Source organism: Chroicocephalus ridibundus, unplaced genomic scaffold (assembly GCF_963924245.1).
Source record: "Chroicocephalus ridibundus unplaced genomic scaffold, bChrRid1.1 SCAFFOLD_26, whole genome shotgun sequence".
In the NCBI taxonomy this organism is placed as follows: Eukaryota; Metazoa; Chordata; class Aves; order Charadriiformes; family Laridae; genus Chroicocephalus; species Chroicocephalus ridibundus.
The window spans coordinates 791,961-813,093 of record NW_026961775.1 but is presented as its reverse complement, the minus strand read 5'-3'; the positions used below and the strand labels follow the sequence as shown (position 1 = coordinate 813,093).

The window sequence follows — 21,133 nt, the reverse complement described above, 5'->3', positions numbered from 1 at the left end:
AGTCGCCATCCCTGGAGGGATTTAAAAGCCGGGCAGACATGGTGGTGAGGGACATGGGTTAGTGGTGGTTTTGGCAGTGTTGGGTTAATGGTTGGACTCAATGATCTTAAAGGTCCCTTCGAACCGAGACAGTGCTATGATTCTGTGGTTCAGTAAGGCAAGCGGAACGCAAGCTGTGACAGGATGTCTACTGCCCAGAGTGGGGGTGACAGGGACCATGGTGGAGCAAGGGCGTTTTGGTGAACAGCTGCAGAGGAAATCACAGAGGGGTTCAGGTGGGGAGGCACCTCTGGAGGCCACCTACTCCAGCAGACCACGTCCAGGTGGGCTCTGACTGTCTCCAAGGATGGAGACTCCACAGCCCATCTGGGCAACCTGTGCCAGGTTTTGACCCACCCTGGCAGTAAAAAAAAAAAAAAAAAAAAAAAAAGGCATGTTTCCTTGTGTTCCTAGTGGGATTTTGCATGTTTTAATTCATGCCTGTTGCCTCTCGCGCTGTGAGTGGGCTCCCTCCGCTTCCTTCCATCCCCTCAGGTGTTGATGCGCATTGACAGGATCCCCCCGAGCCTCCATGGCCCGAACCGTCCCAGATCTCAGCCTCGTGCTCCAGACCCTCTGCCGTCACCACGGACTCTCTCCAGTACATCCAGGCCTTGGACACGGGGATCCCAGCGCCGGACACTGCACTCACCAGCAGCCAGCCATTTCCAGGAGGTCTGGGGAAGGTGCGTTCTGCCAGCGCTGAAAGAAGGGCCATCCATGGTAAAAAATCTCAGAAAAATTCCTCCTTCCCAGCTGTTCTTGCTGCAGATGTCGTTAAATACATTGTCCTGGTTTGAGGGACACAGGTCTAATTTCTCTTCTAATGCTTGGGAAGACTGCACTTTTACAAGACTCTAGTGTCTGAATTTTGAAAATATTTACTTTAGAGCCAGCTCTGGTGGGCAGGTTTCAAGGTCTCAGTGTTTTCGAGCTCACTAGGTGCGGGGATGAGGAGGAGTGAGACCCGGGCACTTGACCCAAGCTGCCAACAGGGTTATTTCATGCCGTGAACGTCACGTTCAATAAAAATTAGGAAATTTGCTGAGGAGTTCTCTTTTCCTTGATGGCTGCGATCCTGAGAACTCCTCGCCCCGGTGCCGGAGCCCAGAGCCCTTCCCTTCCTCCCAAAGCCGCAGCGCTGGCAGTGTCCAACATTTGCTGTCCCCTGCGGGGAGTGCACGGCTTCCTGATGATGGAACAGGTGGGTACAAACCTTGTGTGTTTTATGTTGGTATCAGGATCAATACTGTTCTTTAGTGTCAGTTATCTAGTCTTAGCCTATTAAATCTGTTTATATTTCAGCCCTCGGGTTTCCTTGTTTTTTCCCCAGTTCTCCTTCCTGGGTGGGGAGGGGTCACCGTGTGACAGAATAATTGTCTAAATATATTGTCTAAATTGTGGGTTTCTCAAACTATAATACACATGTACTAATGGAAAGGAATAATAGGTTTAAATATACTGGATTTGAAATAAACGCGATGCCTGAGGAAAAGCTACGCACTTCCACTTGCCTCACCCTGACAGAGCACTGCCTTGCTCAGGAAGCGAGGTGGTGAGAGGGGCCGCGCTCCGGGAAGCCGGTATTCTCTTACTGGGCAGCATCTAAATCCTTGAGGAGAGAGGGCGGCAGCGCAGGGCTTCGGGGCGCTGAGCTGGGAGGGCTGTGGCGGAGAGCAGCAGGGCCGGAACGCGCCTCGGACACTGCACAACTCGCCTGAAATACAATTTAAACGATGGGGCAAGCAAAGCAAATAAAAGCAACCGCACCTCTCTGCTTAAAAGTAGTTGTGTTTTTTTTTTTTTTATTAGAATGCAGTGATGCCTGTTGGAAACAACATTTTGATCATCTAATTTTACAGTGGAAAAGCACTGCGTTGCGAGGTTCTCATTTCTTGCCGCTTATTGTATCTGGGGTAATACCCGAGCTTAGAACAGTGCCGTTATAACTGAACATAAGGCAGTTTCCTACAGGTTCTCCCACATGGGACCAGTTAAAATGAAAACACGCTTAAAATTGAACGATCATACTTCTTTTTTCCTACGTTGATAAAAACACATACCTGAATTTCTCAAGAGCTGTCCTTAACGTTCATCCACGAAGAAGAAATCTTGCTTAAGGCACAAGCAAACAGATGTTTTCTTCATAAACGCTACGGCCTTCTTGGAGGCACAGAGATAAATGCGTTAAAGGACAATTTCTGTCTGCCGGATTCAGAGGACTGAGATGGCTGAGTCACAGAAAAGCAGCCCTATTATTGAAAACAAAAAACTAGTTTCTGGACGCAGGTAAAAATACAGATAATCTGCAAGTAGTAATATCACCACTGTTTGAGAAAAATAACACCAATCCGTGTTGTAATTTATGAGACTGTACGTTTCTGAAAGGTCCATAAGTCAGTATATAGTCACTTCCAATTTTTTTAAAAGACGCAAGTTGCTAAAGGCCACAAACCCCCACTGTAAGCATGTTTATTTTAGCAAGTGGTGACGTAGAGACCGTGTGCTGCAGCATGGCATTCCCGAGGAAGCAGAACCGCTTTTTTAGATTTCCCTGAGATTTATTAATTTGAAATCCGCCCAAACTCCAGGGCTAAAGGAGGGGGAGCAAAACTGTATCATTATAAACAATACAGAAACACCTAAAATCCAATTCCTTCACAGACCAAAAAAAGAGAAATTAAAAAAAAAATCTGACTTTTGTGCACTTTTTTGATCGTATAAATTTTCCAGGGAAGGTGTTTACCTCTTCTCCCACCAAAAGCCAAAGATCTGAGTGAAAGAGAGTGAGTGGGGAAAGACGACCACCAATCACTTTGGAATTCAGAAACGTTTAGAAAACACCAAGTTTGCTAGTCAGGAGGCACGAAGTGAGGGAAGGGGCGGGGAGTACAGAAGTGCTGCTTAATTGCATACGCAACAGAAAGATTTCGAAGGAAAAGGCGTTTTTCCAGGCCTTTCTAATTGTCTTCTTCCATGAGAACACAGGACTACAGCGGCGCCAGCCGTGCTTGAAACACATCTTTAAGCCTTGTATTTGCCAACGTGTTCACGAGCAATGATCATCCTTTGGATCTGAGCAGTTCCCTCATAAATCTGCAAAGTGGAATTAAAGTAACGATAGCTGATCATTTTTTAAGAAAATATTTTAACGGGTCTTCCTACGCTTGTAAGCCTTTGTAGCACTAATCCGATGTCGATTAGTGTGTGCAGAAAGACAGAGAAAACCGAAAAAAAATCCAGCGTGGCTTGAGTAATGACAGTGGGCTAATCCCAGAGGAGACATGGAGAGACAGTCATGCTCTCACACGCCCCCATCAAAGCTCAGGAAGGCTCTCAGGAAATTAACGGACACAGTGGGTGAAGAACAATGGGGAAAATGTCTTATCCGGGGAAGAAAATACCTAATTTAGGCTTTACAAAGGGGTTTGGCTCGTAAGGCGATGGGAGTAGCTGCAAGAATCCCTGCCAATTAAAGACGGGAAGTTTTCTGAATTGGAGAAGTTAAGTCACGAGGGCCTGTCCCAGCAGCCTGGATCTGCGGCCAGACAGACGCCCAGAGCCCAGCCTGGACGTGTAAGAGTGTCACCAGTAAGCGCCGCAGCACAACTGTGTCACCCTGAGAAATACCAAATATACGGCAGAAAAGAACAGGTGGAAAACAAAGTTTCTTTACAGGAAACATACGGCCAAAAGCATTTACCGTCTGGAACTGGGCAGAAATATAGTGATGCGCAATCAAGAGACACGGATGAAATAATTGTAAAGACAAAAGCCTTTCCTGTATTCTTTTGGGAATGAAGGGGAGCAGAAAAACACCAAAAAAAAAAGTAATACTAAATCTGATTAATTTGAACAATCAAAACCAAAAAAGTCTATCTAGCCAGGCATTCATGACAGATCAGTGTAATGGAAACTCTAAGTAACTGGGATCCTGTAAAATGAGTTTCAGCTTTCAAATAAAACTTCTAACCCTCCCACCCTCTTTCTCTAGAAACATATGGAACCCCCCAGGAAAAAAAGCCCGATCATAACAAAGTTCAGTTGCTCATTCATTTCCTCGCTTGCAGGAGCGCAATTAGGGCTAAGAACCTTTTGATTCCAAAACAGCAGTTTTCTATCCTAGAACAGAAAAATTCGTGGCCAGTGAGAATACTTTTCATTTTAAAGTCAGCTGTAAGAGAAACTTCAACCACCCAGAATCTCACGGATGGCAGCGGTTACAACCAACATTACAGAGCACAGGCCACATGCATTTCTTGATATCGTCTATTTTTATATGTTTTATCCGGTCACTAGTAATGTCAGAAAGAGGTGAAAAGATACAAAATTACCGGGTTTCCTGAACATAATTAAATCGCGTTTGCTGAATAAAGCACTGTAGCTTAGTATTTGCTAAGAGCAGAATTACGACATCGAATAATTTCCTGGTAATAAAACTGCAGAAAAAGATTTGGGGATTATGGGTGACTACGGGCTAAACATCAGTAAATATGAGCACATTTTGCTGTTGAGTTTTGTTGTTTGTTTTTTGGTTTTTTTTTTAAAAAAAAGGCGCAGCGCTCCGGGCTGTGTCACACCTCTGCTAATACGTGCAAGATAATTACTCCATGACACACAGCGCTGGTGATATCTTCACTGAAGTAATCTGCCCGGCTTATGACACCAGAGTTTCAGACAGAAGTGTTAAAGCACAGCAAGAAGCGATGATGAGAACGTACATAAACCACCTGCACTTACAGAACCCCCCAGCACGCATTGCTGTTTTCATCAGTGTTCTCTGCAGTGTTGTTTCCTACGGGTCCAAAAGCTTTGGAACGAAGAGTGCAAGAATTTGAATCGAGTGCAAGAATTCTCGAGTCCGAGAATTTCCAAGAGTTACCACATCAGAAAAACAAACCCACACCACAAACTTTATTTATCTTGCGTGGGTCAAGTTATTGATCTAACGCAAAGAGTTTTGCATGAAAGAATTTGCCTGACTTGAACGCCCTTTCTTTAAATGGATTATTGCTCTCATCCATGAAACTTTTTTTATATACGTATATCATGATTGCAAGTAAGCAGCCATTAGTTTGTTTTATATAACATGGATGCATTACTATAAAGATGACGTTCTCTTGTTTACTTACCTGGTAGATTTTAGCATCTCTCATTAGTTTTTCTACAGGATATTCGGTATTAAATCCGTTCCCTCCAAAAATCTGCACTGCGTCTGTAGCCACTTGGTTGGCGACGTCTCCAGCGAAGGCCTTTGCAATGGAGGCGTAGTAGGTGTTCCTGCGACCAGCGTCCACCTCCCAGGCAGCTCGCTGGTAAGCCATGCGAGCCAGCTCCACCTTCATGGCCATTTCAGCAAGCATGAAAGACACTGCTTGGTGCTGCGGGTGATGGAATGCACTGGGTTAACACCGCCCGCTGAAAATTCCACGGCATCCGAGAAGAATACAGTCTTCTCAATTTCTTAGTTTGCAAATTTAACACGCTGGGGAGATTCGACTTGAGGAGTTGTACCGAATTTGGATCAGGCTCTCATAACTGTATGTTGAATTAGACTTTTAATTCTAAAATTCATGTAGTCACAGAGATCAAGTACTGAATTATGAAGTTGTGCTTTACTTTTTATGAGATCTGTATTTAGTTTGATGTTTATTGGTATTTCTTTCGGCCTGGTAAGCAGCGTGACCAGCGATGTATTCTATTAGTCTTAATACCGTTGAGTCTTGTTTCACGTACCTCAAGGAGGTTTTTTCCTTCCCTGAACTTCCCTGTGCATTAGCGTTGAAGAACTTAAGTATGGCCTGACAGTCCACGAGTTTCAGGGTTTGGGGCAGAGTTTGCTTTGTGATTTTACTATTGTCATTAATAAATTATTGAAGAATCCCAGGAGTTACTGCAAAGCTACATTTACTTAGATAGCACTGACCTATGCACTTGAAAACAAGCAATGGCAGAGATAATAAATCACACATACTAAATATCAAGGAATGACCTTGAAAATTCACTAGTAGTGCATCTGGTATGAAAACAGAGCTTTTCGATATATTCATTTTCATATATTTAACTTACTTCAACAATTGGTTTCCCAAAGGTTTTTCTCTCCAAAGCATATTTAGTAGCTTCATCGAGCGCTCTTTTTGCCAACCCAACAGCACCAGCTGCTACCTGAATTAAACACAGTACAGAGTGAAAATCAGAAATACCTATCATATTTATGAAGTAACTTATTTCTGATACTTACAGGTGGTCTGGTCTTATCAAAAGCTCCCATTGCGATCTTGAAGCCAGCTCCTTCAGCTATTAACACGTTTTCTTTTGGCACTCTTACGTCTTCAAAGACAATACCCCTTGTATCAGAGCAGCGCTGACCCATGTTCATTTCCTGAAAAGGGAAGTTTACAGACGGGCAACTAAATTACATTCTTCCAAGGTACAACACGTTTTCATTCCTTAGTTTCCTCAAAGCATAAAGAAAGCTCCCCCCTCCCCGCCCCCGTCAAACACTACATTTTTATCTAAAAATCACCACATACACACCAAATACTAGTTCTGCATTTACTGATCCGCATGCCCTTTATTTCTCAAAGCCGGGCAGTTTACTTTCTTCGTTTGTGAAATTAATTCTGTAGCTGTAATCACTCGTTTGTGTTTTTCTAGTTCAATTATATCCTTTTGAGATGAGAGAGGAAAAAGTAAAGAACCTAAAACGCAGGCAGTAGTAAAATGCAGCTGTACTACAAACACACAAATAAATAAATGAGATGTTCAAGATTTCCGACTCCTTTCCTAATGTTCAATGTCCAATTTTCCCTGCTACCAAAAATAGTACTTTCTTCTTTCTTTCTCCTTCTTTTCTTTCTTCCTTCCTTTCTTCCTTCCTTTCTTTCTTTCTTTCTTTCTTTCTTTCTTTCTTTCTTTCTTTCTTCCTTTCTTCCTTTCTTCCTTTCTTCCTTTCTTCCTTTCTTCCTTTCTTCCTTTCTTCCTTTCTTCCTTTCTTCCTTTCTTCCTTTCTTTCTTCCTTTCTTTCCTTTCTTTCCTTTCTTTCCTTTCTTTCCTTTCTTTCTTTCTTTCCCCCCTCAAACAAGAACTCGCCCAGTGTCTCAGAGGCCCGTTCCCTGAGCAGGAGAAGCTAACATTAAAGCACGCCATGTTTACGGTTAGTTGTCCACCTTGCTGCTTACACTTTCAAGGCTTGCTACTTCATTTTAATTGGCACTTGTCAATTAAGTGGGTGGCAAAGATTCTTTTGCAGCTCTGCAAAGTCATCTTACTTGAGACCACTCTGAGTAATTCCTTATCTGAACTAATGTAATTACTAAGTACGTCTCATGAATAGTTTCTGTGTGCTGTGGAAATGGAAAGATCATTGAGCACATGAAAACATTCGGTGGCTTAACAGGCTTTTTTCTTTGATGGCAATTTGATGCATTACGGATTTGGAAGTGAATAGTAATTCCTGGCTTGTCAAATCAGAGATCGCTGCTCACCTTTCTTCCAATTTGGATTCCAGGGGTATTTGCTTCCACAATGAATCCAGTAAAGGCTTTGCTTGCAGGAGCTTTTGGGTCTGGATCGGTACGAGCTAGCAAAAAATACCTAGTGGAAAACAAAGAAGAAGGGAGTCAGTTTATCCTCACAATTAACAAGCAGATACTTTTTTAGCTCGTATGTTAAATATTTTTATGTGCGTTTGTACCATATAATACATCTATCAGTAAGTTAACAACCCTTCTTTCTTGGACCTTCCAAAAATAAAGCGAAAGGGAGTGAGGGAGAGGAAGTGGCAGTGCACCTCTTACCACAAAAGTCAAGATTTAAAAAAATTACTTCAGATCAACGTGCAAAGGTTCTGCACCTTTTCCATGTAATCCAAGTCTTAATAATACGATCAGCTTCACAAATAGTACAAAAGAAACGCATTCACAGCACAGACGTGAAAATTGTTATTTAGGAAATACAGTATTGCTTACAGAATGTTATGTTATCCTCTTGATTTCAAACATCATAATTTTATTCTTCTCAGTATAAGCTTTAAGTAAGTTTTTTTCTGTTAGAAGTTAAACAGTTGTAAATCACATTTATGGTGTTCAGTAAGATGAAAAGATAGCTGGTAGATTCTCTTTGATGGTTCTGCCTTAAACCAGGAAATAAATAACGAGAAAATTCAGCTTTATCCATAAATGTATAAAGTTTTTCCTCTTGAATTCGAAAGAATTTATGTGTTGGGGATGAGCACGATCTTATGTGAGACATGATGAAAGAGGTCGATATTGTAAAGCACGATCCATAGGCACCACAGCAAAATCTGGATTCTTTGACACTTGGAAAATATCTTTCCTTAAGAAAATGAAAGACAAACTCCCGGACTGTGGTGTTGCCTATCTTCACTAAAAGTGAGAGATGTTTCCAGTAGAATCAGAAGCAACTGGTCTGGGTCAGCACACTCACAAAGCAAGGTCGCTGGTAACATGAGCCTCTCGAGCACTTTGCGAGTTAACTCATACTGCTGCTGCCCTTCCCTGAAGAGAAAGCGGAATTGATTTTGTTTGATAGCAGCAAAATTTGAGAGGCATTTTTGAAGGGAGTCTTGTCATCGCTCAGTTTCCTTTTTAGGCACTGCACAGCACTTGGGACTGCTTTCTCATACCTTGTCCTGACAAAGTGGTCACTGATTAAAGCGCAGTGCGATGAAACATAATGAGCGTTCGGATTTATAGCAGATCTTTAAAGAAACACCAGCATCTACCTTGGGTTGTGGGGGGGGAATGACACATGTCAGTATAGAACAGAATAACAGAAAGTGGAAGGTGAGTCAAAAGTCAACACACCAGTTTGCTTTCCCACCATTTGTGATCCACATCTTCTGGCCATTAATAACGTATTCATCTCCTTTCTTCTCAGCCTTTGTTTTTATCCCAGCCACGTCAGAGCCTGCTCCGGGCTCTGTTACACAGTAAGCCTAAAAGAAAACAAAACACAAAATCTGGAGGAATAAAAATTTTCATTTTAAGCAACCACAAATTATTGCAGAATTACATGCACCAAACTGACCTGCAAAGGTTTTAAATTAACTGCACGGAGAACACCAAAATATGACAGCAAACAACCCCAACAGCTGTCTGAGCAAGAATCCAAACACGCTAAGGTTAATTTTCCTTATAAATCCATAATAATACTTAAAATTGTCTTTTACTTTAATGATATACAGGACCATTCTGTACTTTTTAACAAGTCATCACTTCCTCATGCTTCGCAAACTCTGATAGAAAAGCTAAGGATCTCTAAAATCTGAAAATAAGAGCACAGGGTAACATTCTACGGTTACTGTGCGCTCCATTTTATGAGGCTTAGTTGTTCAGATTTTAACCCATTGCACGTGAATCTTTACTCCTTCCCGTGTAACAAGTACTGCTTAGGTAATATTTAAGGTTCGTAACTGCAGTTTAACGCCCATCTGAGTTGAGTGTGTGCTCACATAAGCCTTGCATTTTTCTTAAACTCCTACACCTTCTCTTGAAAGGGAAATGAAAGGTATTAATTTTCAGTAAGTGACTTAGGATAGTTTTCCAGGTAACATCTTCCATTTGCTTATTGAATATATCTAGTTCAATATTCCTTATCTTTCAGTAAATACCACTGTTAATTTACAAACTAAAACAGGCTAAGTTGTGAGTAGGTATCAGTATTTTAAACAAACAAACCAACCAACCTGATTAATATGATTTAGGAACATTCCACAGTGTTCCTAAGCTATACTTACACACATCATTGGCTCCTCTGTCATTCTTCCTAAGTATTTCTTCTGCTGCTGCTCATTTCCCGCAATGATTACTGGCATTTGCTGCAAGAAAATGGACCATTCATTCACCTTTTCAAAGGGCACTGCTTCTAGTTTAGAGGAGGTAAGAAAAGACAGAACTCACCCCGAGGGAGTTCGCCTCGATGGCCGTTTGGACGCCCGTACATCCATAGGCTAACTCTTCCGTAATAAGGCAAGCTTCAAAACTGCCGAGGCCAAGGCCACCTACAGTTGAAATATTTGACTAAAATTAGTTAAAAGTGGAACTTGGGCCCCTGGCTCAGGCTGCCCAGAGAAGCTGTGGCTGCCCCATCCCTGGAGGGGTTCAAGGCCAGGTTGGACGGGGCTTGGAGCAACCTGGTCTGGTGGGAGGTGTCCCTGCCCAGGGCAGGGGGTGGCACTAGATGGTCTTTAAGGTCCCTTCCGACCCAAACCATTCTCAACCCACCCCAACCCACTGATACCATTATGGTATCAGTGATTTACAAAATTTACTTATCAAAAACACATTCCCCCACGTCCATTTAATTGAGCACGGTGTTCGATTAGGCCTTCCCATCCAAGCTTTCTAAATGAAGTTTCGTCAGATTAGTTAACAGGTGACTTTGGAAGGACAGCTCGCCGTGCCAGGCTGCTTGCCTTCTTGCTGTGGGCCATGTTGCACTGAACGGCAAGAATGTACCACTGGAATCTTTTGACTACTTTACATCTGAGAATTTTTTTAAGAGTTCTTATGAAGCAGAGAAAGGGCCACAGGGGCTACCACAGCGCTTAGAAATAAAAACCCAAAGCATCTGTATTGGTCAGAAAACCAACCCAGTGGTCTGTTTCTGACACAAGCCAACACTTTGGGAAGTGCATAAAAATACAGTAACACTACAGCAATACTCCCTCAAAATATTTTCCCCAGCCTTCAGGTGACTTCCTCAGCCAAAAGGATCTTCGGTGTCTTTGTCAGCTAACCCCTGATAGACACTTCTGTGAATTTGCCCGGCCTCTTTTTGAACCTGTGTACAATTTTAGCATCGGTATCATCCAGGGGTAATGAGTTTCCCAAATTAACCCTGCACTGAGCGTAAAACCATCTCCTTTCGTTTATCCTGAGCCTGCTGCCTTCGTTTGCTGCCTTCTGGTTGTGTGAAGGGGACAACGAGCCATGGATCCCTCTTCACACACTCCATGACACTGGCGTTTCAGGTGTTTCTCACACAGAAGCTGTTCTCTGTCTTTTATCATCTTTGTCATCCATTTAGGAACCTTCTCCACTCCCACAACACCCTTTTGGGGTGGAAGGATCAACACATTAAAGAGGCAAGAGCAGTCTGGATTCAAGCAGCAGCAGAATTATGGCTTCTGCTTTTTTTTTGTCATTCCCTCCTTAATTTCTGACCTTACAGTTACGGTTTTGACCACTTCTGGGCATCATGCTGACATCTTCAACAAACTATATATTATAACCCCAAAAATATCTTCTTTTTTTTTTGTTTTTTTTTTTTTTTAGAGGTAGTAACTTGTTCAGAAGACACTGTTTTATTTAGGAAGTTTGGATTGCTTCTTTCCTTCCTTGTGTGCATCATTTTTCCTATTTTGAATTTCCATCTGCCGTTTTAACAGTCACCTGGTTTCACAACCTTCTCTACAGCTCTTTGCACCAGCCTCACCTTTCCTATACTGAATAATTTAGGATCATCAGTAAACTCTGTGGCCTCACTATTGATGTCCTTTTCCAGATTATTTCTAGATATTCCAAATAGCACAAGCACCAACAAGACCATGCCGCTGATTTTTCTGCTGTGAAACCTGATGATTTTTCAAATTCATTTTGGAAGTTCCAGCATTTTTACACCAAGCAGGCAGCTCCTGTTCACACACTTATTAGCTACTTCAGAGAACCCTAATTATTTTTTGTGCCATGACTTCCTTTTACAAAAACCCTTCGTTTGTGTATGTCCACTCTAGCTGTACTTCACCTTATGTGTTCGTTATTTACACGGCGTATCAGGCTCATTGGTATTTTCCCAGCTCTCCCTCGGGAGAGCCTGTAAATGGTGTCCAATTTGTCACTTTTAAGTTTTAATTTAATAACGGAGCGATTACACATTGCAATAATCCAGCTATTTCAGCTGTGAGTTTCCCTAGAATTTGTGATGGAGTAAATGTCATCATCACAATTGCTCCTTTCGTCTCTTTGTGCCTTAGCCTCATTAATTACATTTTTGATACAAGTTATACACTCTGATGAGTCTTCAAAAAAAAAAATAGGGTCTGCTATGGACATTTCCACAAATTCTTTTTCACACAATACAGATGCAATAAAGAAAATCTAAAAATTTTAACATTTTTTACCCTGGTCAGTCACATACCCAAGCACTGCCAAAGCACAGCTGTACCTGTCACCGAAACTGGAAAACTGTCCTTCTGGAAAAAACTCTTAAATTGCTGCAGCCTGCGTCAGAGACTAGATCAAAATACGACTTTCCAATTTCTCTGCCTCCACAGCTGAGGCGGTGCACCAGGGGAACATCAGTCAGTTGTAATTGTGGTAGAAAAACTGGTTGTAAGTTACTAAATCGTGATCTGTCTAATTTGTTGCCGGATTACATCCACCCCTAATAACATTTGTATGTGTCAACCCGCCTACTGATTAAATTTACAGTGCTCAAGCATGCAACTCTTCATTTTATACAGAACGCATAATTACACATATAAAAATCCTCCAAGGCCTTTTCTTTGTTTCATTTTACAGATTAAAAAGAATGTTTACTTACCACAGCTTTCTGGTATGTGTGAATTTATAAGACCGAGTTCCCAGGCCCGTTTTATGAGCGGAAGAGGATACTGAAATAGAGAGGGAATGTCACTGCCTGATTCATCACAGTTGATGTTTTAAATTTTACACAGGTTAAGATAAAAATCTATTTTTCCTCTACTCTATGGTAAACTTACCTCTCCAGTTTTGTCATACTGTGCAGCAACAGGAATAATTTCCTCCAAAGCAAATTTTCTGTTCATCAGTAAGTTCTATTAAAAAAAGAAAAGTAAAAAATAAAGTCACAAATTCTGTATTCTCTGCCAGTTGTCAGACTGTGAGAAAAGAAAAAAAAACACGACAAGTCTCAGGTCCTTCCAGGACAATTCAAACTGTGAGGACCCACCGTCCTGGGCCTCTCCAGAAACCAGGGAAGCTCAGCTTCCTCCTTCGTCTGGAGAAAACCTCCACTCATCTCTAACGAACATGTACAGTGCACTTAATTACTTCTGACGCAATTATTCACAAAATACTGAAAATGCAGAAGGACGTACCATGTACCATAAAATGCAGTACCAACAGAAATGAGAAGCTGGCTGTGCTAATTGAATGAAGGAGACGGAGGCAGATAAATGTTCCTTATTTGACAATTCTGGCTACCCAGTTCCAAACATCTACCTGCTGACCCACTAAATTCACTTTTACATACATAATACACCAAGATGAGGATGAATTCTTTACAATCAAGTTCAACTAAGGCTACATACAGTTATTTTAACATTTTAAAAGCCAGCATGAGATAATTATGCAAAGCTAAGGCAACTTTGGCAATGAAAAAAGCTCAAGACAGATGTTAGTTTAAAAAGGAAGAAAATCTCATAAATATCACACGCATACCTGGAGAAAAACATAATTTTGGTTTGCGAACACTTTTAAAAAAAAGAATAGAAATCTATTCAGAATAAACACCTTCATTGTAAATTCATGCCAAACGGCAATACAGTTGTTTTGGTTTTTTCCACACACTGCAATTTGTCCTTAAGCATTGTACTTCTTGTAAAAACTGCAGTACTTACCAAAGCTAAAGCCAGCTCCAGGTTTGCTTATGTGTACGTTTTGAGCAGGTTTACTAGAACGTGCTCTCCATCCGTGGCCTGCAATGGTTCGGAGCATCTGCTAAAGAGAAAGAGAAGATGAGGTGTAAGATCTTTGCAGCTCAAGTCTCCTAAAGCCACTAGCCCGGCTGCAGCACAACTGCAGAACGAAGCATGAAGAACACGGGCAATGACAAGTATCAACACAGCGAAAAAGAAGTATTTTCAGAAAATACCGAAAACATCTATAAAGCTAAAAGGTGAAGAAATGCAGGAAGACCACTGCTAGGCGTAGAAGCTCTGAATACTGAAGAGGTAAGTGAGTGTATTAATGGTTCAGGATTGTATTTTCCAGTAGGCAATGTATTACTCATCTGGAGTTTTCCCAAGCCACAGCCATTACAAAACGGTACGTTGCTTTCTCACCTCAGTTTTACCTTCTTGCCTCAGCTTTCTTACCTAACTGTTACCACCACTACATAGAAAAAAACAAACCAATCAAACAATACCCACAAACACCTAGAGAGACCTCAGTCCTCCCAACTTTTCATACCTTATTTTACCTGGAAACAGACAAGAAGATAAGGTTGAGGAAAAGCCAGGTAATTGTAATGACTTTTTTTTTTTAATTAAGGATGACCCAGTCCCATATAACTTTGTCACCAAAAAGTTTTGTCTAAACTAGCAAAAGTCCTAAATTCAATATAATGCTAAAGGTGACACCCTACAAGAAAGAAGCTGCCAAATTCATGCTAGAAAACCCAAGTCGATCATGGTTTTCGTACCTGAGTGGTGGGCAACACTGACGGTTACTCTGAAAACACCCAACACTGCCCCCAACAAATAGAAATACGGATTGGAGAGGGGGGTTCATACCTGGAGGTGGCACAAAGGGGTGACAAAGGACCACAGTTCACAACATGTAGGGATTTGGGCAACGACCTGCCCGCTCTGCCAACCTCCCTGTCGTTGGGTGGATTCAGCGACAAGTCCCCAGTGGCCAATGTCGCCGGTGGCCATGCTCAAAGCCAACTCCTCGCGCATTACACCAGCTCTGCCACCCTTGGAAATGCGGCCGCGGCGCGATGGTTGGTGGGGGCTGAACTCCAACCACTGATGCCCAAAGCATCACCCTTGGTCTGTGAGGGACCGGCTGCCGTCAGGTGGAGCTGCCTTCTCTGACCTCCAGCATCACTGTGACGCTTTGGGAAGCATCTGCGTCCCACCGGGGGACATGGCAAGGCTGCCCGAGGGAAGGGATCTTAGAATCATAGCATTGTCTCCGTTCGAAGGGACCTTTAAGATCATTGAGTCCAACCATTAATCCAACACTGCCAAAACCACCACTAACCCATGTCCCTCACCACCATGTCTGCCCGGCTTTTAAATCCCTCCAGGGATGGCGACTCCACCACTGCCCTGGGCAGCCTGTTCCAATGCTTGATAATCCTTTCAGTGGAGAAATTTTCCCCAATATCCATCCTAAACCTCCCCTGGTGCAACTTGAGGCTGTTTCCTCTTGTCCCATGGCCTGTTCCTTGGGAGAAGAGACCGACCCCCCTGGCTACCTCCTCCTTTCAGGGAGCTGTAGAGAGCGAGAAGGTCTCCCCTCAGCCTCCTTTTCTCCAGGCTGAACACCCCCAGCTCCCTCAGCCACTCCTCACCAGACTTGTGCTCCAGATCCCTCACCAGATCCGTTGCCCTTCTCTGGACATGCTCCAGCACCTCAATGTCTCTCTAGTCGTGAGGGGCCAAAACTGGACACAGCCCTCGAGGTGGGGCCTCACCAGTGCCTAGTACAAGGGGACCATCACTGCCCCAGTCCTGCTGGCCACACTATTGCTGACACAGGCCAGGATGCTGCTGGCCTTCTTGGCCACCTGGCCACGCTGCTGGCTCATACTCAGCCGGCTGTCGACCAACACCCCCAGGTCCTTTTCTGCCGGGCAGCTCTCCAGCCACTCTGCCCCCGGCCTGAGGCAATCATGGGGTCGATGTGACCCAAGTGCAGGACCCAGCGCTTGGCCACGTTGAAGGACACAGCTGCTGCCCAAGGGAAGGACATGGCTGCCTGAGGGAAGGATGGACACGGCTGCCCAAGGGAAGGACGCAACTGCCCAAGGGAAGGATGGACATGGTTGCCCGGGGGAAGGATGGACACAGTTTCCCAAGGGAAGGACACAGCTGCATGAGGGAAGGAGGGACACGGCTGTCTGAGGGAATCACAGAATCACAGAATTGTAGGGGCTGGAAGGGCCCTCTGGAGATCATCTAGTCCAACCCCCATGCTAGAGTAGGGTCACCTTAGAGCAGGTCGCACAGGAATGCGTCCAGGCGGGGTTGGAATGTCTCCAGAGACAGACACTCCACCACCTCCCTGGGCAGCCTGTGCCAGGGCTCTGCCACCCTCAAAGTAAAGAAGTTCCTCCTCATGTTTAGGTGGAACTTCCTATGCTTAAGTTTGTGCCTGTCCCCGGGCACCACTGAAAAGAGCCTGGCCCCATCCTCCTCACACCCAGCCTTTCAGTATTTATAAGCGTTGATAAGATCCCCCCTCAGCCGTCTTTTTTCCAGACTGAAGAGACCCAAATCCCTCAGCCTTTCTTCATAAGAGAGGTGTTCCAGTCCCCTCAGCATCTTGGTAGCCCTTTGCTGCACCCTCTCCAGCAGTTCCCTGTCCTTCTTGAACCGGGGAGCCCAGAACTGGACACAGTGCTCCAGGTGCGGCCTCACCAAGGCAGAGTAGAGGGGGAGGATGACCTCCCTCGACCTGCTGGCCACACTCTTCTTGATGCACCCCAGGATGCCATTGGTCTTTTTGGCCACAAGGTCCCATTGCTGGCTCATGGTCATCCTGTTGTCCACCAGGACTCCCAGGTGTCTTTCCACCAAGCTGCTCTCCAGCAGGTCAGCCCCCAACCTGTCCTGGTGCATGGGGTTATTCCTCCCCAGGTGCAGCACCCTACGCTTGCCCTGGTTGAATTTCATAAGGTTCCTCTCTGCCCAACTCTCCAGCCTGTCCAGGTCTCTCTGGATGGCGGCACAGCCTTCCGGTGTGTCAGCCACCCCCCCCAGCTTTGTGTCATTGGCAAACTTGCTGAGTCTGTCCCTTCATCCAGGTCATTGATGAATGTATTGAACTGACCCCTGGGGAACACCACTCGTCACTGACCTCCAACTGGACTCTGCGCCCCTAATCACCACCCTCTGAGCTCTGTCTTTCAACCAGTTTTCAATCCACCCCAGTGTCCAGTCACCTAACCCACACTTTCTAAGCTTCCCTGTGAGGATGCTTTGGGAGACCATGTTGAAAGAAGGAAGGAGGGACATGGCTGTCTGAGGGAAGGATGGACACGGTTGCCCAAGGGAAGGACACGGCTGTCTGAAGGAAGGAGGGACATGGCTGTCTGAGGGATGGAGGGACACGGTTGCCCGAGGGAAGGACATGTCTGCCTGAGGGAAGAAAATGGCTGCTTGAGAGAAGGATGGACACAGCTGCTGCCCGGGGAAAGGAGGGACATGGCTGTCTGAGGGAAGGATGGACGCATCTGCCAGAGAGAAGGAGGAACACGGCTACCCGGGGGACGGAGGGAGAGACACGGCTGCCTGAAGGAAGGAAGGAAGGACATGGCTGCCTGAAGGAAGGAAGAAGGGACACGGCTGTCTGAGGGAAGGAGGGACGGACGCGGCTGTCTGAGGGGAGCAAACGGCTGCCCGGGGAAAGGAGGGACATGGCTGTCTGAGGGGAGCAAACGGCTGCCCCGGGGAAGGAGAGACAGACGCGGCTGTCTGAGGGAAGGAGGGACGGCTGCCCAGCCGCCCCGTCCCAGCGCCCTTCACCCTTCCCCCAGTTCAGGAGCCGGGCGGGGAGCCGGGGGCGGGCGGGCGCGCAGCGGGGGCTGCCCGAGCCGTGAGCCGCCCTGCTGCCCGGGGCGGGGAGGTCACCCACAACTTCTTACGGCAGGAACGCTCTTAATTCCTAGGGGGAGGGTTAGTACTTCAGCAAACAGCTTTCACGGACGGCGTATCAAAGCATGCCACCGGCGGCGCAGCCGAGTCCGCCTCGGAGGCCGTGAGGGGAGGCAGGGTGCCCGCGAGGCCGATGGCGGACTGGGAGCCCGCGGGGCCGATGGGGGCTGGCAGCGCCCGCCCGGCTCCCCCCCCGGCTCTTCACCCTCCAGCGTTCCCCGTTCCCCCCTCCCTCGGGCCGCTCACCCGGCTGGCTGCAAACGCCGACATCTTGGGGAGGGCTCGCGGCAGTGCCGGGCCGCGGAGGCGGGGCCGAGGGGGGCCGGGCCTGCCCGCCCCGGCCCGGGCGGGGCGGGTCCGGACCCCGCGGGCCCGAGGGGCCTTTGCGCCCTCCATTTCCCCGCCCGCAGCCGCTCACGCTGGTAACATGTTTATTTTTATTTTTTTTTGTTTTAAAACGTGAGGTTTCATGGCGGTCTGAGGCACCGCCGGGAGGTGTGCGGGGGGGGGGAGACGGGGCTGTAAAACGCTCCCGGCTCCGGCTGCACCCAAAATCATCAATCTTGCAAATTATCAGCCCTTTTTTTTTTTTTTGTATTATTAAAATTAAGTGGATTAAAGCGGTGTTACTTCAAGCTTTATTAAAATACGCTTTGGAGAGAAATTTGATTTCTCTATGAGCAACCTCCTTTGGTACGAGATTTTTAACCGAATTACTGAGACGTGAAGCCCCTTTCTCTGAAAGCTGGGTTTTGGGGCAGCGTTTTAATTTTGCATGACGGTTCCAGGTAAGGTGTGCCAAGTATTTTTAGTTGCGTTGTTGCCTGGGTGTGTTGGGTTCTGGGTTGCTGGGTTTGTTGCCGACGGCTGTAACTGTTGATTTTGTACCTACCGCAGCAGAAAGGCGTTAGGAGGAAGCTGGCCATGTAAGAGTTATTTTTTGGCACACTTATCAGGAGATTAAAAAGAAGCTGATGGTAATCTCGTACAGGCTTTGTACTGACGTGACTCCGGGCATTTACTGACTGTAGTAAGTACTGATTTTTCACTCCATTACCAGTGGATTTTTTTTCTCCCTGTACTTTGAGAGCAGTTGAGTAAAAGGGGATTTGTAACTTTGTTATTAAAATATTTAATGAAGATTTTTTGTGTTCTTCTAGCTTTAAATGGAGTCTCAAGGACACGGAATTGTGTGGCTTTGGGGCTTTTAAATATCATCTCTCAAGCCTGCGTTCTGTGTGGCATCTTACATGGTGGTTCTCCATAGGTCGTTCTGACTATGGTGTGGTACTCCTGAGCAGACCACTTTTTATTCATGTATTATTTATCTCTTATTTGTATAGTTGCATACCTCATATCTCAGTATTCCTCAGTTCATTTAACATCACAACAGCCCTGTGATGTAGAGAAATATATTCATCCCATTTTACCAATAAAGGTTTTAACAGTTTTGGTTTTTTTTTAATGAGCAGTGCAGCTTTTACTGTGAGTACGCTAACGAGGATTCCACCCACAACGCAATTCTAGAGACAGGTAGGCGGGTCAGTATCACAAAATCACAGAATGGTTTGGGTTGGAAGGGACCTTAAAGATCACCCAGTGCCACCCCCTGCCCTGGGCAGGGACACCTCCCACCCGACTGGGTTGCTCCAAGCCCCGTCCAACCTGGCCTTGAACCCCTCCAGGGATGGGGCAGCCACAGCTTCTCCAGGCAACCTGGGCCAGGGGCTCACCGCCCTCAGAATGAATTTCTGCCTGAGATCTCATCTCAGTCTCCCCTCTTTCAGTGTAAAACCCTTCCCCCAAGTCCCATGGCGCCCCTCTCTGATCCAGAGTCCCTCCTCAGCTTTCCTGGAGCCCCTTTAGGGACTGGAAGGGGCTGGAAGGTCTCCCCGGAGCCTTCTCCAGACTGAACCCCCCCAGCTCTCTCAGCCTGTCCTCGCAGCAGAGGGGCTCCAGCCCTCCCAGAATCTCCGTGGCCTCCTCTGGTCCTGCTCCAACAGCTCCGTGTCCTTCTGCTGTTGGTGGCCCCAGAGCTGGAGGCAGCACTGCAGGGACACCTATAAGAATGCCATAGACTAAGGACCTTTACTAGTTGCTGGAAGGGATTTAGATACAGCCGGGATTGGAACTGTTATTTCTAAGCGTCTTCAAGCTTGGGATCCATAACCCTTTGGCAAGTAAAGAAGCTCCTTTAATTTGGGGTACAGAGGGCGAGAAGGTCCAGCCGCGGCAGGGGTTGAACTGGCTGGAGGCAGGAATGCCCGGGTGAGGTTTCCCTTGGTGGTGAGGGAAGGAGCAGCCTGGTCTTGCAGCCACCGTGGAGCACGAGGCAGCCCAGGGACCACCTGCGGGCAGCAGCGCTGGGCTGGGGATGGACCCCCGGCCCCATGCTCACAGGGTGGGTGCAGGGTCCCAGGGCCCACAAGGAATCGGCTCCTGCCCCCTCTCTGCAGACCCCTCACAGAACTGCTCGTGGTGGTAGGACTCTGCCCCAAGCGTTGCTCATTATTTTATTTTTTTTTAATATATATTTAAGCCCAGATATGTTCAACTCACCTCAAGGGGTACATTAAAAAAATCCCCAACGCTGCTAAGTATTTGGGAAGAAAGGGATATCTGCCAGAGCCTGAACCGCTCGAACCTTGACTTCCCGAGTTGTTTAGTGAAGAAATGACACTAGACGTTTCTGTTAGGCACATCTAGTGTTTGTAGCCTTTCTTACAGAAGAAGGAAATAACAGCCTCTCTCTTTCCTTTTTATTTCTTGAACTCTTTTGTAAGAACTCTAATATTCCTTATTACTCTGCCATTTACTTTTACTGCAGTGTAAATGACAACCTCCGCAGTCCCGTGCATTGTTAGACTGGAATCCTCTTTTATACCAACCACCAGGATACCTCACGCTTGTTGCTGAGATGTATAAATTAGCAAGAAAACATAGTAAAAATATTACACCACAAAATATATTTCATTCCTTAAAGCTAGCAATTCTAATCTAGGCTGAAGTGTTATTTTTTTAGTAGTAGTTATAAATGTTTTACAGTTTGTTTGTTGTTGTTTTTTTTTAAATTATTAGGAACAAACTGTATTCTGTCATTTGCTAGTGAACCATTATTCTAGAAATGGAACGCAATTTGAATGGTATGCAGGGACTGATGTAGTGCAATTTACTGAAGCTACTGCCATGAAAGAACATTTTAAAATATAATTAAAATATTTTCAGGTATGTTTTTAGCTTGTTCGATTCCTGAGTATCACAAACATTACTTCATTTCAAATTGTCAGTCTTTTATTTTTAATTACAAATCCATATCTCCTCCTAGCCTTGGAGGCTTTTAATTTGACTACTGCATGTAAACACATGGAATTTTTTTTTTTAATGTCATAAGAAGGTACGGGGTTACATTTCTATGACGATCTAACATGAACTATGAAGAAAAAGAAGGGTTGGATATACCATTTGGTTGCGTCTGGTAGTAAT

The 21,133-nt window shown here is 45.3% G+C and overlaps 1 long non-coding RNA gene and 1 pseudogene across 1 annotated transcript; one reads left to right on the top strand and one right to left on the bottom strand.

The window, feature by feature from the left end:
* Positions 1 to 1,827: 1,827 nt before the first annotated feature.
* LOC134509692 (medium-chain specific acyl-CoA dehydrogenase, mitochondrial-like) lies at positions 1,828 to 18,061 on the bottom strand (annotated as a pseudogene).
* Positions 18,062 to 18,067: 6 nt separating this feature from the next.
* On the top strand, positions 18,068 to 19,100 carry LOC134509746 (uncharacterized). Its single transcript, XR_010069399.1, has 2 exons — positions 18,068 to 18,680; positions 18,811 to 19,100. It is a non-coding gene; the product is annotated as an uncharacterized LOC134509746 (long non-coding RNA).
* Positions 19,101 to 21,133: the final 2,033 nt, after the last annotated feature.